We start from the raw sequence: 16,016 nt of genomic DNA, 5'->3' as shown, positions 1-16,016 counted from the left end.
CTATTTGCCTCCGTCTATTAAACAATAAATTATTCATCAAGTCGCACAATTTACAGAAATTGATGTTGTCAATTTAACCTTTTTCTTCCGTTCCGTCTCAATAACAGCACTCGGGTATTTCTCCTGAGGGTGTTCTATTGCTTTAACATAATTTTACATTCCGAATACAGTAATGAACAGGCCATCAAATTAAAATAGGATCCTGCAGCTTTCCAGTCAACACACCAACACAATGGTCATAAATATTCAAGGTGCCGACATCTACGGCAGAGCTAGGGTTATGCGATGCACAATTGTGGCCAGCTTTCTGATTTTCTCCTCGCTCCTCCCTCCAAGTGTTTTTCAACAGCAACAACGACTTGCATTTATATAGCACCTTTAATGTAGTAAAACGACCCATGGGGCTTCACAGGAGCCAATTAGCGAACAAAATTTTGGCACCGAGCCACATAAGGAGATATTAGGACAGGTGACCAAAAGCTTGGTCAAACCGATAGTCTTTAAGGAGCGTCTTAAAGGAGGGGAGAGAGGCGGAGAGGTTTAGGGAGGGAATTCCGGAGCTTAGGGCCGAGGTAGCTGAAGGCACGGCCGCCAATGGCGCTGTGAAGGGAGTGGGGGGATGCGCAAGGGACCAGAATTGGAGGAGCGCCGAGATCTCAGAGGGTTGTAGGGCTGAAGGAGTTTACAGAGATAGGGAGGGTTGAGGAGGGATTTGAACAGAACGATGAGAATTTTAAATTTGAGGTGCTGCCGGACAAGGAGTCAGTGAGCATAGGGTGTGATGGGTGAGCGGGACTTGGTGCAAGTGGATATGGGCAGCGGTGTTTTACATAGAATTACACAGAATTTACAGCATAGAAACCGGCATTTCAGCCCAACAGGTCTATAACAACAACAAGAACAACTTGTATTTATATAGAGCCTTTAACTTAGTAAAACGTCCCATGGCGCTGCACAGGAGTATTTTAAGACAACAAATTCGACACCGATCTACATAAGGATAAATTAGGGCAGGTGACCAAAAGCTTGGTCAAAGAGGTAGGTTTTAAGGAGCGTCTTAAAGGAGGAAAGAGAGGTATCTCATCGAAACCTATAAAATTCTGTCAGGCCTGGACAGACTAGATGCAGGAAGGATGTTTCTGATAGCCGGGGAGTCCAGAACCAGGGGTCATAGTCTAAGGATAAGGGGTAAGCCATTTAGGACTGAAATGAGGAGGAATTTCTTCACCCAGAGAGTGGTGAACCTGTGGAATTCTCTGCCACAGAGGGCGGTGGAGGCCAGTTCATTAAGTATATTCAAGAAAGAGTTGGATATATTTCTTAAGGCTAAAGGGATCAAGGGATGTGGGGTGAAGGCAGGGACCGGGTACTGAATTTGGATGATCAGCCATGATCTCATTGAATGGCAGAGCAGGCTCGAAGGGCCGAATGGCCTACTCCTGCTCCTATCTTCTATGTATCTATGTATGTAGAGAGGCGGAGAGGTTTAGGCAGGGAATTCCAGAGCTTAGGGCCTAGGCAACAGAAGGCATGGCCACCAAAGGTTGAGCGATTATAATCAGGGATGCTCAAGAGGGCAGAATTAGAGGAGCGCATAAATACTGGTATTTATGCTCCACACGAGCCTCCTGCTATCTTATTTAATCTCTTCCTATCAACATAATTTGACTAGTGTTTGGTTGCAGCTCTTGTCAACCTTTTGTCAACCTGAGCCTAAGTTCTCTGGACTTAGATAAGAGGGATGTTCCCCCACCCCCTCACTGCCACCCAGATGCCAGCTTCCCTTGGCTATATTGCCCGAACCACCCGGTCTACGTGTGGGAGCCTAGATAGTGTGTGGCAGTGTGCTTTTAAACCACATCGAGCATCGCAGTCAAGCTAAATCCTGGGCTGGGGCCCTTTTCTCTAGAAAAGAGAAGGCTGAGGGGTGACCTGATAGAGGTCTTTAAGATTATGAAAGGGTTTGATGGAGCAGACAGAGAGAGAGTGTTTCCACTTGTGGGGGAGACTAAAACTAGAGGTAATAAATACAGGACAGTCACTAATAAATCCAATAAGGAATTCAGGAGAAACCTCTTTACCCAGAGAGTGGTGCGAATGTGGAACTCGCTACCACAGGGAGTGGTTGTGGCAAATAGTATAGATGCATTTAAGGGGAAGTTAGGTAAACACATGAGGGAGAAGGGTAAAGAAGGATACACTGATACGTTAGATGAAGAGGGGTGGGAGGAGGCTTGTGTGGAACATGAACACCGGCATAGACCAGATGGGCTGAATGGCCTGCTTCTGTGCTATAGGCTCGATGTAACTTGATGTAAATCCTGACATCCGCATCCATGCATTTTTCAACAGGAATGGCAGGATAGTTGTGGGGAGCAGAAACCTTGGGGAGGTGGGGAACACTGAGTAATACCTCCCCCACCTCCCACCACTATTCCAGCTGAGAACCACCGAATTCAGCACTGACCAGAGGGTCAAGACTCGTCCTTATGTTTTTCGACCGCACCATTTGGTGAGGTTTGTTCTTTCAGTCATTCAGGAAGATCACTCCAGATTGATTTCACGATCTGACTCTTCCAGTGAGGAATCATCCATGCAGGGAGCACAGGCTGGAGAATTGGGATTAAAAATATTGAAGCCCCACCTGCAAACCATGTTCCCTGTGCGTGAGGCTCCACCCTGGGAGCACAGTATCACCTCAGTAGATACAACCAGCTATGGATCGACATTTTTGAGTGTTCAGAGAAGGTAAGATGCACTGCAGCAACTCGCCAAGGCTTCTTCGGCAGCACCTCCCAATCCCATGACCTCTACCACCTAGAAGGACAAGGGCAGCAGGCGCATGGGAACACCACCACCTCCAAGGTCCCTTCCAAGTCACACACCATCCTGACTTGGAAATATCTCGGCCGATCCTTCATCGTCGCTGGGTCAAAATCCTGGAACTCCCTCCCTAACAGCACTGTGGGAGTACCTTCACCACACGGACTGCAGCGGTTCAGGAAGGCGGCTCAAGGGCAAATAGGGATGGGCAATAAATGCTGGCCTTGCCAGCGACACCCACATCTCATGAACAAATTGAAAAAAAAAGCTTGGAGCACACGGCTGAGGAAGATGGAGCAGTGAATGACATGCGCAGTATATTCAACTGATTTAAATAGGAACAAGCCCATTATATCAAGAAGAAGATAAGATTCATGAAGGGGAGAGAAAATTACAGCAAAAGCTATACCCATAAAGAAACAATTCTTTCCTGCCTCACCTGACAGACAGCAACAACAACATGCATTTATATAGCGTCTTTAATGTTGTACAAACATCCCAAGGCGCTTCACAGGAGCGTTACCAACGAAAACTGGACAGTGGGCCACATAAGGACAGGTGCTTGGTCAAAGAGTTAGGTTTAAAAAAGAGAGAGAGGTGGAGAGGTTTAGGGAGAGAATACGCACACCCAAACACACACATGTGCCTATTTGAACAAGGATCACTGGATAATTATCTAGAACCCTGGCTAATTTTCCTTTCTCCTTCATCCATGGGGTGCTGAGGCCATTTATAGCATCCATGCTGTTGTCCTAGCTGAGATCTGCTAGTGCAGTACAGACCGAGGATTCTACAGGGGATCTCCCTGGTCTGTGGGGCTCTTTACCCCATTGGGTAGTCCACGAACACACTGAGCCATGGAGGAAGCCATGATAAAACCAGATTTAAAACACAGGGCAGCAACTGCTCATAAACGACACACTTGCTCTCTGCCAGCATATGCCAGCTTAAGTAAGAAAGTGTAGTGGCTTTCTGCCCACGGCAGTTTGAGAATTTGAATTCTGTTTAAAAATAAAATCTGGGAATAAAAAAGCTGGCGTCAGTAAAAGTGGCCATGAAGTTGTCGGATTGACGTAAAAACCCAACTGGTTCACTAATGTCCCTTTAGGGGAGGAAACCTGCCGTCCTCACCGATGTTCCCTCTAATTGTTTTCTCTACGCACAGGCCTTTTAAATTTGCTGCGCGGCTGCGCATGCGCGGTATGTCTTCCAGCGGCAACAGCTTGTGAGCGGCTTGCGCGGGACCTCCCGACCGATGCGTGTCCGTGCAGCCATGCACCTTAAGAGGAACGTTGGTCCTTAGCCGGTCTGGCTTAGATGTGAAGGAGAAAAGCAAAAGTGGAAGGCCGAGAAATCAAGGGTGTAAATCAAACAGGGCCACAGCAAATAAGAATTCTAAAAGGACTAAGAGTGTTAAAAAAACAAACCTGAAGGCTTTGTGTCTTAATGTGAGGAGCATTCGTAATAAGGTGGATGAATTAGCTGCGCAAATAGATGTAAACGGATATGATATAATTGGGATTACGGAGACATCGCTCCAGGGTGACCAAGACTGAGAATTCAACATCCAGGGGTATTCAATATTCAGGAAGGACAGGAAAAAAGGAAAAGGAGGTGGGGTAGCATTGCTGGTTAAAGAGGAGATTATTAACACAATAGTAAGGAAGGATATTAGCTCTGATGATGTGGAATCTGTATGGGCAGAGCTGAGAAATACCAAGGGGCAGAAAACGTTAGTGGGAGTTGTATACAGACCCCCAAACAGTAATGCTGAGGTTGGGGATGGCATTAAACAGGAAATTAGTGACGCGTGCAATAAGGACACAGCAGTTATCATGGGTGACTTTAATCTACATATAGATTGGGCTAACCAAATTAGTAACAATACTGTGGAGGAGGAATTCCTGAAGTGTATAAGGGATGGTTTCCTGGACCAATATGTCGAGGAACCAACTAGAGATCAGGCCATCTTAGACTGGGTATTATGTAATGAGAAAGGATTAATTAGCAATCTTGTTCTGCGAGGCCCCTTGGGGAGGAGCGATCATAATATGATAGAATTCTTCATTAAGATGGAGAGTGAAGTAGTTGACTCAGAGACTAGGGTCCTGAATTTAAATAAAGGAAACTACGATGGTATGAGGCACGAGTTGGCTAGGATGGATTGGGGAACATTACTTAAAGGGTTGATGGTGGATAGGTAATGGCAAACATTTAAAGATCGCATGGATGAACTACAGAATTTGTTCATCCCTGTTGGGCATAAAAATAAAACAAAAAAGGTGACTCAGCCGTGGCTAACAAGGGAAATTAGGGATAGCATAAGATCCAAGGAGAGGACATATAATTTGGCCAGAAAAAGGAGCAAACCTGAGGATTGGGAGCAGTTTAGGGTTCAGCAAAGGCGGACAAAGGGATTAATTAAGAGGGGGAGATGTAAGCTTGCAGGGAACATAAAAACTGACTGTAAAAGCTTCTATAGATATGTGAAGAGAAAAAGATTGGTGAAGTCAAGCGTAGGTCCCTTGCAGTCAAAATCAGGGGAACTTATAATGGGGAACAAAGTAATGGCAAACCAATTAAATACATACTTTGGTTCTGTCTTCACAAAGGAGGACACAAATAACCTCTCAGATATGTCGGGGAACATAGGGTCTAATGAGAGGGAGGAATTGAATGAAATCAGTATTTGTAGGGAAATGGTGTTAGGGAAATTGACGGGATTGAAGGCCAATAAATCCCCAGGGCCTGATATCTAAATCCTAGGGTACTTAAGGAAGTGGCCCTAGAAATAGTAATGTTACCCCACTGTTCAAAAAAGGTGGTAGAGAGAAAACAGGGAATTATAGACCGGTTAGCCTGACATCGGTAGTGGGGAAAATGCTAGCGTCCATTATAAAAGATGTCATAGCAGAGCACTTGGAAAACAGTGACAGGATCAGACAAAGTCAACATGGATTTACAAAAGTTAAATCATGCTTGACTAATCTATTGGAATTTTTTGAGGATGTAACTGGTAGAATAGATAAGGGAGAACCAGTGGATGTGGTGTATTTGGACTTTCAGAAGGCTTTTGATAAGGTACCGCATAAGAGATTAGCGTGCAAAGTTAAAGCACATGGGATTGGGGGTAAAGTACTGTCTTGGATAGAGAATTGGTTGGCAGGCAGGAAGCAAAGAGTTGGAATAAACGGGTCTTTTTCCGAGTGGCAGGCAGTGACTAGATGAGGGAACTAGATGTAATATCTTCAAGTTTGCAGACAACACAAAGCTGGGTGGGCGTGTGTGCTGTGAGGAGGATGCAGAGAAACTCCAGTATGATTTGGACAGGTTGGGTGATTGGGCAGATGAATGGCAGATGCAGTATAATGTGGATAAATGCGAGGTTATCCACTTTGGTGGCAAAAACAGGAAGGCAGATTATTATCCGAACGGCAATAGATTGGGAGAAGGGGAAGTGCAATGAGGCCTGGGTGTCCTTTTGCACCAGTCGCTGAAGGTAAGCATGCAGGTGCAGCAGGCGGTTAAGAAGGCAAGTGGTATGATGGCCTTCATAGCGAGAAGATTTAAGTATAGGAGCAAGGATGTCTTGCTGCAGTTGTACAGGGCCTTGGTGAGACCACACCTTGAGTATTGTGTGCAGTTTTGGTCACCTTATCTGAGGAAGGATATTCTTGCCATGGAGGGAGTGTAGCGAAGATTCACCAGACTGATACCTGGGATGGCAGGAATGACATATGAGGAGAGATTGGGTCGATTAGGCTTATATTCACTAGAGTTTAGAAGAGAGGGGATCTCATTGAAACTTACAAAATTCTAACAGGACTAGACAGACTAGATGCAGGAAGGATGTTCCCGATGGCGGGGGAGTCCAGAACCAGGGGACACAGTCTAAGGATAAGGGGTAAGCCATTTAGGACTAAGATGAGGAGGAATTTCTTCACCCAGAGAGTGGTGAACCTGTGGAATTCTCTACCACAGAAGGCAGTTGAGGCCAATTCATTAAATATATTCAAGAAGGAGTTGGATATATTTCTTGAGGCTAAAGGGATCAAGGGATATGGGGAGAAAGCAGGGACCGGGTACTGAATTTGAATGATCAGCCATGATCTCATTAAATGGTGGAGTGGGCTCGAGGGGCCGAATGGCCTACTCCTGCCCCTGTCTTCTATGGTTCTATGTTTCTATGTGACTCCAGTCCCTCACCAACGTGGCTGACTCTTAACTGCCCTCTGAAGCAGCCTACCTAGGCACTAGGGATGGGCAATAAATGCCGGCCTTGCCAACTCCGCCCACATCCCGAGGATGGAATAGAATGATTTTTTCACGAGACCTGTGTGTGCGGTTTCAATATTTCAATTAAGCAACGGGTTAGATTTTGAGTGGATGAGTCAGTCAGTCAGTCAGTCTGCCAGATGCAGTTGGTAAGATGCTGAGCTGCTAAGATATAAAGATGCTTTCATCGTAATATATGCAGTTTTTTTTTCTCCTTTATCATTTGGTGCTGCACCGTCAGTGACATATGAATGAAACTCTTCACAGTCATCCTCTCAGTTTGTGCTATTCTAAGGGTTCTGTGCAATTTTCTGTGAGTGGGGGGAGTTCTGAAGGTTACCTGGGCTGACATGAAAGAACTGTACATACGGAAAGATGAATACGTCTAATGAAAAGAGGAGGGCCAAATGGTAGATTCACACCACAAACCGTTGACTCTGCTCGAACCCGAATGAAGACACACCAAGTTAACACATTGCTCAAATATCTTAATGTCAGCTGACATTAGTTGCTGATCATTTTTGCCTCTTCCAAAGACAGCTCTGCTGGGAGTTGGTGACATTTTACTTTCACCCCCCCAAAAAACCCAAGAGAATTCTTCTTATTCTTTGCTGTAATTAAAGATGCAGCACAGTAACAGCATTGGATTCTCCACAGTCTCAGAGATTGCATGTTTCAATGCTGCACACTCCTGCCATTTTCTTAGCAGGCTGTTAATTTTAAGAGGAGAGGAAGCATTCCCTGCTTTTTGTGAGTATGGAGCAGCAGGAATAGGAACATTTGCACAGTTTTCTTTTTAATATGTATGGGGAGGTGTTAACCGTGACTCAGTGGGTAGCACTCTTGCCTGTGGGTCAGAAGGTCGTGGGTTCAAGTCCCACTCCAGAGACTTCAGCACAGAATCCAGAGTCGGAGGTGCCATCTTTCGGATGAGACATTAAACCCAGGCCCCGTCTGCTCTCTCAGGAGGACGTAAAAGATCCCATGGCTCTATTTTGAAAAAGAGGAGGGTCCTGACCAGCGTTCCCTCTTGGCCCTCCCTCAGTACTGCAGTGAGAGTGTCAGCCTGGATTCTGTGCTGAAGTATCTGGAGTGGAACTACGAACCCACAACCTTCTGACCCAGGGATGAGAGTGCTACCCACTGAGCTGAGACTGACACGTCCCCTAACATATTAAAAAGAAAACTGCGCAATTGTATTGACTTCAATGTTCCTTTAAAAAATGTATCACTAATCTATCTATCCTCATATTTACAATGGGTTAAAATCTCATCTGAAATACGGCACCTCCGACAGTGCAGCGCTGAGGGAGCGCTGCACTGTCGGAGGTGCCGTATTTCAGATGAGATGTTAAACCGAGGCCCCGTCTGCTCTCAATGGTGGACATAAAGTATCCCATGACTCTATTTTGAAGAAGAGGAGGGTCCTGACCAATATTTATCCCTCAACCAACATCACTAAAACAGATTATCTGGTCATTATTGCGTTGCTGTTTGTGGGACCTTGCTGTGCGCAAATTGGCAGCTGCGTTTCCTAAATTACAACATTGCCTACATTTCACTTAGACATAAAAGATGCCACTATGCTGTTTGAAAAAGAACGGGGCAGTTCTCTCAATGTCCTGGCCAGTATTTCTCCCTCAACCAACACCAACAAACACAGAGGGCTGGATTTTCCCAGCACTGGGGAGGCGGGTATGGAGGTGGCACTGCCCGGAAAATGGCAGAAACTGGGAGCGGGTACCGACCCCGCTCCCAACCCGCCTCCGTGCCATCGTCCCGGGAGGCGGGTCCCCGAGTCGCGCAGGGATCCATCTCCTCAAGGCGGGAAGGGGATTAGAGCCAATTAACTGCCTGTTAACAGATAGTTAACAGGCAGTTTTGAGGCTGTTCCCCATTTTACGCCTGCAAGAGTGGGCTTCCCGATGGCTGCGAACCTCGCCAGGGTCAGCGAGGCGAGCAGTGGGTCTGCGGGGATGAGAGGGGTCGATATGTCCGCTGTAGAGGTGAGTGATGGGTGCAAGTGTGGACAGGTAAGTATGAAGGGTGAGTGTAAAATGTTGGAAAAAGTTTCTTTACCTTTGCTTCTTTCTGCAGGTTTCAACCGCTGAGGATCCTGAGGTGCCTCATCTCAACGACAGAGATGACAGATGGCTGCTGCATTCTTAGATGCAGCAGCCATCTGCTTTCTGCCGTGGAGAGAGGTCTTGGTGAGCCTTTGTGCAAGGGCTCACCTTAGAACAGAGATTATCAGTGTTTGACAGCTTCTCAAAGCTGTCAAACACTGACAATTCATCTGTCAAAAAAATTTTGACAGATGAAGCATCATACGCTGACGTCATCTGTCACCGGCTTTCCCTTAATTGGCTGGTAAGCCTGCAGGGCGGGCTTAACAAGACTAATCAAGGGAAAATAGCGTGTGTTCGTCAGACGTCGCTGGGGGCAGGACTAGAACCCGGAAGGCAGCAGGACCGCCCCCAACTCGTCTCGGCTGGCAAAATCCAGCCCAGAGTAACTGGTCATCTATCTCATTGCTACCTGTGGGACCTTGCTGTGCGCAAATTGGCTCCTGTGTTTGCCCATATAACAACACTGTTGGCACTTCAAAAAGTAATTAACTGGCTGTAAAGCATTTTGTGACCTCCTGTGCAAGTGGAAGCAACTATATAAAGAAAGATGTGGTTTGTTTCTTGTCTCTAACTGAATGCAAACACATATTACTGCAGCTCATTCACTGTAAGACCCCTGCAACATGGAGCAGTCACTGCTAAAGGCAGTGAATCATTGAAACACGGTTGTTTTGATTCATTAGAATTAGAGGAAATTATGTAGATCAGAGTCGGAGGTGCCATCTTTCGGATGAGACGTTAAACCCAGGCCCCGTCTGCTCTCTCAGGAGGACGTAAAAGATCCCATGGCTCTATTTCGATAAAGAGGAGGGTCCTGACCAGCGTTCCCTCTTGGCCCTCCCTCAGTACTGCAGTGAGAGTGTCAGCCTGGATTCTGTGCTGAAGTATCTGGAGTGGAACTACGAACCCACAACCTTCTGACCCAGGGATGAGAGTGCTACCCACTGAACTGAGGCTGACATGTCCCCTAACATATTAAAAAGAAAACTGCGCAACTGTATTGACTTCAATGTTCCTTTAAAAAATGTATCACTAATCTATCTATCCTCATATTTACAATGGGTTAAAATTCTGTTCAGCGACACACTCGCAAACCACATGTTAAAGGTGTAATTGGCTGAAATTTATTTAGCCCAGAACAGCTGTGTCAAGCCAAAAAACACCTGGATTTGGAGAACCTGGAAATAGAATTCCAATAGCTCAGAGGCTGTCCAAGTAGAGAAATGACTCGGAGGCCAAGACTCGTACCAGCTGAATGATATTTCTTTGACTGTAACGTGAGTCCGCTGCATCAGGACTATTCATCAGTGACTTAGATTATTTGTCCAATTATCAGTTATTAGTCTGCCCTGTCTACTAACCTCAAAGAATACACAGTGGCATTATGCACATCAATAAACTTAATGAAATGGGCTGGAGCTTGTGCTGAATGTGATTGGCACGACAGAGTGAGAGGGAGAGATACCAATGATAAAAAAATAACGCTGAATCAGGGGCAGGGGGAGTGACTGGTGCTGCCTGAGAACTGGAGTTAACCAGTCGCAGGCTTGCTAGTTAGTGCCAGGTGCTTCCTTACAGAGAGAGGGGAAAGAAAGAAAGAAACAAGGCAAGAAAGAGAAAGAAAGAAAGAAAAGGAAGAGAAAGAAAGAAAGAAAAGGAAGGAAAAGAGAAAGAAAGAAAAAGGGAAAGAAAGAAAAGACAGAAAGAAAGAAAGAAAATGAAAGAGCAAAAGAGCAAAGGTGCATTTACACCACGGGGGAAAAATTCAGTTTTTTGCACCTCCCGTTAGCACCTTAATGGGGCGCAAAGCAACTAGCGCACGGGCACGGCGATGTTTGCGCCGCTCGCGAAATTAACTAGACATTTTGCGGCAGCGCTAAACATTACCGCCACGATCTCCTGCACCGGTAGATCGTGACATCAGTCGAGTGCGCAACGCCCCGGTAGCGCCCCGGACCGGATATTGAGTGGCACCCCCTGCCTTACTGCCTGCCGCTAGCAACGACAGGTTGAGGGGAGCGTTTTGCTGTCAGAAAGGGACTGGGGGAGCGCTATTTAAAGGCGACCGCTTCCTGCCTTTTTTTGTTGGTGACATTTTTGCACCACGCATTCTGAGAGAGAGAGAGAGAGACTTCTGGAGATATTCAATGCTGTGTGAAGGAGTTTTGTGTACTGAGCAGCACTTTGCAGGTTCATTTTGATTTGCCCTTCCTTGCTTCACCAGCGCTCTGAGGTAGCGCCTCGCTCCTCGGCCTTTGCGCCTTAAGACAGGTGTGAAGCGCCTGGTTTAGCGCTCCAATCACCTCCAGGGGTGATAAAAGCCAAGTTTGCCGTCGGAGGCGATAATTAGCGCCAGGCGCTAAACTTTGCGCACGGCCGATAATGGCGCCCCAAACGGGGCGATACTGAATTTTTCCCCTAGTACCTTATCTGTCCTCAGCAAGTCATCTGATCTCATCGGTCCAAAATATCAACACTATCACATTCCCATTACAGTAACTAGTTCTTTTTCAAAGGAGTCAGCTCCCCTGAACAGTGAACAAGTGGTTATGATATTGGACTTGCAATCCAGAGATTGTGAGTTCAAAACTGCACCACGACGATTTGTGAGCTGGCTCGAGATCAAATGACCATGGAAACTGCCGGATTATTGTAAAAACCTAACTGGTTCACCAATGTCCCTCAGAGAAGTGCCCTTCCATCCCTAATACACGCGGTTTACAGGTGACTCCAGTCCCACACTACATAGCTGACTCTTAATGGGCAATAAATGCAACACATAGAGCATTCCCTTGTAGTATAGGCCTACAAAACAACTCTTCAGCTCATGGGATCAAATTGCAGAGTGGCCAGCTCAAGAGGAGGAGAGGGAAACAGAAAGGACTGTCGGCAATATGAGAGGACATGTTCCCGATACATAATCTGTAACCTCTAGTTATAGGGTCAAGGTGGCAAGTTTGAAGTCATGATGTCACTATGTGGGGACAGTGAGTGAGCGATCCATATCCTATACTGGCATTCCCTAGCATGGTCCTCAACCAAAACACTTAAGACTGTGAGCTACAACCAAAATCTCAGTGAAAAACACTACCTTACAGAACATCACTGCGGCAAGACCTCAGGCAGGGGAATTAGAAATACAATCACATCTCTGTTACTGACAGGCAGAAGCATGGACCTTTTCAAGTTCATTTCAGAGACGATACTGTCCCGCCTTGGTCAATAGGCCATTCCATTAATGGATTACAATCTGTGGCCTGTCCTTAGCCTCTTTACACTGAGGGGGGAGGGGGTGGGGCTTGATCAGCTAACAGTGAAACACACAATCTTCAATCTCCATCTCGGATCTGCGATGTTTGGCATCACTTGTGTCTTTTCATTACCAAGACGGGCCTGCGTGTTTGACGGCCTCAGATCCTGTGTAGATTTCATCAGCTGTTATCAGCATTGATGAGTTAATTGAACAGGAATGAAAAAGCAGATCAATAAAGGTACCATCATGATGTACAACATCTCATTTCATTGCGAGATGTAACAGTTATTGTGTTGAGCACAGAACCTCAGGTGTCTCACTTGCATTGAGTCAGAAAGATTTAACCCTAGAAATTAGTGTTGGCGATTTTTAATACGCAAAGACTTAACGAACCTATCTGACATTCCTTGCCCTAACTTTAACCCATTGATTTTAAACTTTCTCACTTCCTCTCCTGAAGAATTTGGCTCCTGCTGGTTTAATGTCCTGCAGGTGATAATCGCCTGCCAGTGTCACACTGAGGCAGGCTTCATGTGCGAGCCTACACTTTGTCAGCCACGGTTCAGTGGGTCGCGCTCGCGCCTCTGAGTCAGAAGGTTGTGGGTCTATTCTATTGCTGTCCTGCTCCAGAGACTTGAGTACAAAAACCTAGGCTGACAAACTCCCAGTGCAGTGCTGAGGGAGTCATCTTTCGGAGGAGATGTTAAACCAGATTATCTGCTCGTTATCTCAATGCTGTTTGTGGGATCTATCTATCTCTTTCTTTCCTTTTCCTGACCAGGGAACAAATATGGAATCTTCTGGTCTGCATAACACAAAAATGCAACAGACAGAAAGAAAGACTTCTTAGAAAGAAAGGCTTGCATTTATATCACGCCTTTCATGACCTCACAATGTCCCAAAGTGCTTTACAGCCAGTGAAGTACTTTTTGAAGTGTCGTCGCTGTTGTAATGTAGGAAACGTGGCAGCTAATTTGCACACAGCAAGCTCCCACAAACAGCAATGTGACAATGAGCAGGTAATCTGTTTTTTTTAATGATGTTGATTGAAGGGTAAATATTGGCCTAGGACACCGGGGATAAATCTCCTGCTCTTCTTTGAATAGTGGCCGTGGGATCTTTTAAGTCCACATGAGAGGGCAGATGGGGCCTTGGTTTAACGTCTCATCCAAAAGACGGCACCTCCAGCAGTGCAGCACTCCCTCAGCACCGCACTGGAGTGTCAGCCTAGATTTTTGTGCTCAAGTCTCTGGAGTGAGACTTGAACCCACAAGTTTCTGACTCTATCGGACAGCTGTCCAGTTTTTTTCCAAGCTTGGTTGTTCCACAAGTTTGGCCAATGTGAACTAGCTGAATGTTTTGAGAAGAGTCCATCGCTGTGGATCACCAGGGGATAAGATGCATATGGCCGTACGTAATGTGCTGGGAATTTCTCTACTCCCTGTACCGGGAGAGAGGGATGAAGATGAGGGCTTCTGGAAGATTTGTGCACTGACCAGGGGGAATTACATGAGTTTAGTACTGCCGGAAAATTACAGAGAAATTAGATGAAAATTACAACACAGAAACAGGCTGTTCGGCCCAACCAGTCCGTGTTAGTGATTCTTCTTCCACACGAGCAGTTGTCCTAATCCCATGTGCCAGGACTGTTCCAACATCCCCCATCAGGTCATCAGGTCCAGATTTGTTAGCTCCCATCCTTTGAGTGATTTGATCCCAGTGTACCAGCCTGGCCACTCCTCCGACACCCTGGTACACGTCATGAAACAGAGACGTAGCCAATTCAGGAGCTCTTGGTCAAAAATTCTCCAATATTGAAAATGGGGTCCCCTATGACCCTTTAAGGTTGATCAGGCAAACCCCAGGAAGACTATGTATCAGCGGGAGGATTGACTAACCTATGTATCAGGGGAACTGACTAACTAGTGTATCGGGACACTGATAACTAGTGTATCGGGACACTGATAACTAGTGTATCGGGACACTGATAACTAGTGTATCGGGACACTGATAACTAGTGTATCGGGACACTGACTAACCAGTGTATCGGGACACTGACTAACCAGTGTATCGGGACACTGACTAACCAGTGTATCGGGACACTGACTAACCAGTGTATCGGGACACTGACTAACCAGTGTATCGGGACACTGACTAACCAGTGTATCGGGACACTGACTAACCAGTGTATCGGGACACTGACTAACCAGTGTATCGGGACACTGACTAACCAGTGTATCGGGACACTGACTAACCAGTGTATCGGGACACTGACTAACCAGTGTACCGGGACACTGACTAACCAGTGTATCGGGACACTGACTAACCAGTGTATTAGGACACTGACTACCCAGTGTATCAGGACACTGACTACCCAGTGTATCAGAGGAACTGAGTAAGTGACATTTCTTGCGGTGAGGATACTGATTATTTTCTTATGCATTACACTGTCTCCACTTGCCTGGATGAGTGCAGCTCCAACAACACTCAAGAAGCTCGACACCATCCAGGAAAAAGCAGCCCGCTTGATTTGCACCCCATCCACCACCTTAAACATTCACTCCCTCCACCACCGGCGCACCGTGGCTGCAGTGTGTACCATCTACAAGATGCACTGCAGCAACTCGCCAAGGCTTCTTCAGCAGCACCTCCCAAACCCGCGACCTCTACCACCTAGAAAGACAAGGGCAGCAGGCGCATGGGAGCACCACCACCTCCAAGTTCCCCTCCAAGTCACATACCATCCTGACTTGGAAACATATCGCCGATCCTTCATCGTTGCTGGGTCAAAATCCTGGACCTCCCTGTGGGAGTACCTTCACCACGCGGGCTGCAGCGGCTCACCACCTCCTTCTCAAGGACAATTAGGGATGGGCAATAGATACCCACATCCCAAGAATGATAAAAAAACACTGACTGAAGACGGTAATGGAACTGTGCTCAGATTGCAGGTGTGCTGTGATTGACAATGCTGGAAGACATTGAACTATAACGTTCAGGCACGCTATTCGCAGTGATGGCAGGTTAGCTTCTAGATCACTTCAGACTGCTGAACTTTCATGTCAATTTCAGTCATGGGGAACTGACGTTACATGAGGCATGGTACCTCAAGCGGGTCTTTGGCAGACCAGGCACTGCTTGAGTGGGAGATACAATCGCAATTCATTGCAACCCCTTAGATTAAGAGAGGCGTCTGGCAAGCACGCACAGAATGTTGTCTGAATCTATTAATCATCTCAAACATAGTGTGAACTATTCTTTTCTTGGGTCACTTTTTTTTGCTTATCAAGGTAAGGGGTGTCAGTGCTGCGGAATGGAACATATAAGCCCCGATATCAGCAGGTAGCACTTTCAAGTCGAGCCAGCTCCCTCTGCTCTGCCCCTGCTGCCTCAGTGTGACATCAGTGTGTCAGCCGTGGCTCCTCTGAGTCAGAAGGTTGTGGGTTCAAGTCCCACTCCAGAGACTTGAGCACCTAATCTAGGCTGACACTCCAGTGCAGTACTGAGGGAGTGCTGCACTGCTGGATGCGCCCTGT

Source organism: Somniosus microcephalus, chromosome 14, assembly GCF_052327205.1.
Source record: "Somniosus microcephalus isolate GS21.2 chromosome 14, FLI_Smic_1.0, whole genome shotgun sequence".
Taxonomy (NCBI): domain Eukaryota; kingdom Metazoa; phylum Chordata; class Chondrichthyes; order Squaliformes; family Somniosidae; genus Somniosus; species Somniosus microcephalus.
Note: the sequence above shows the minus strand (reverse complement) of the source record.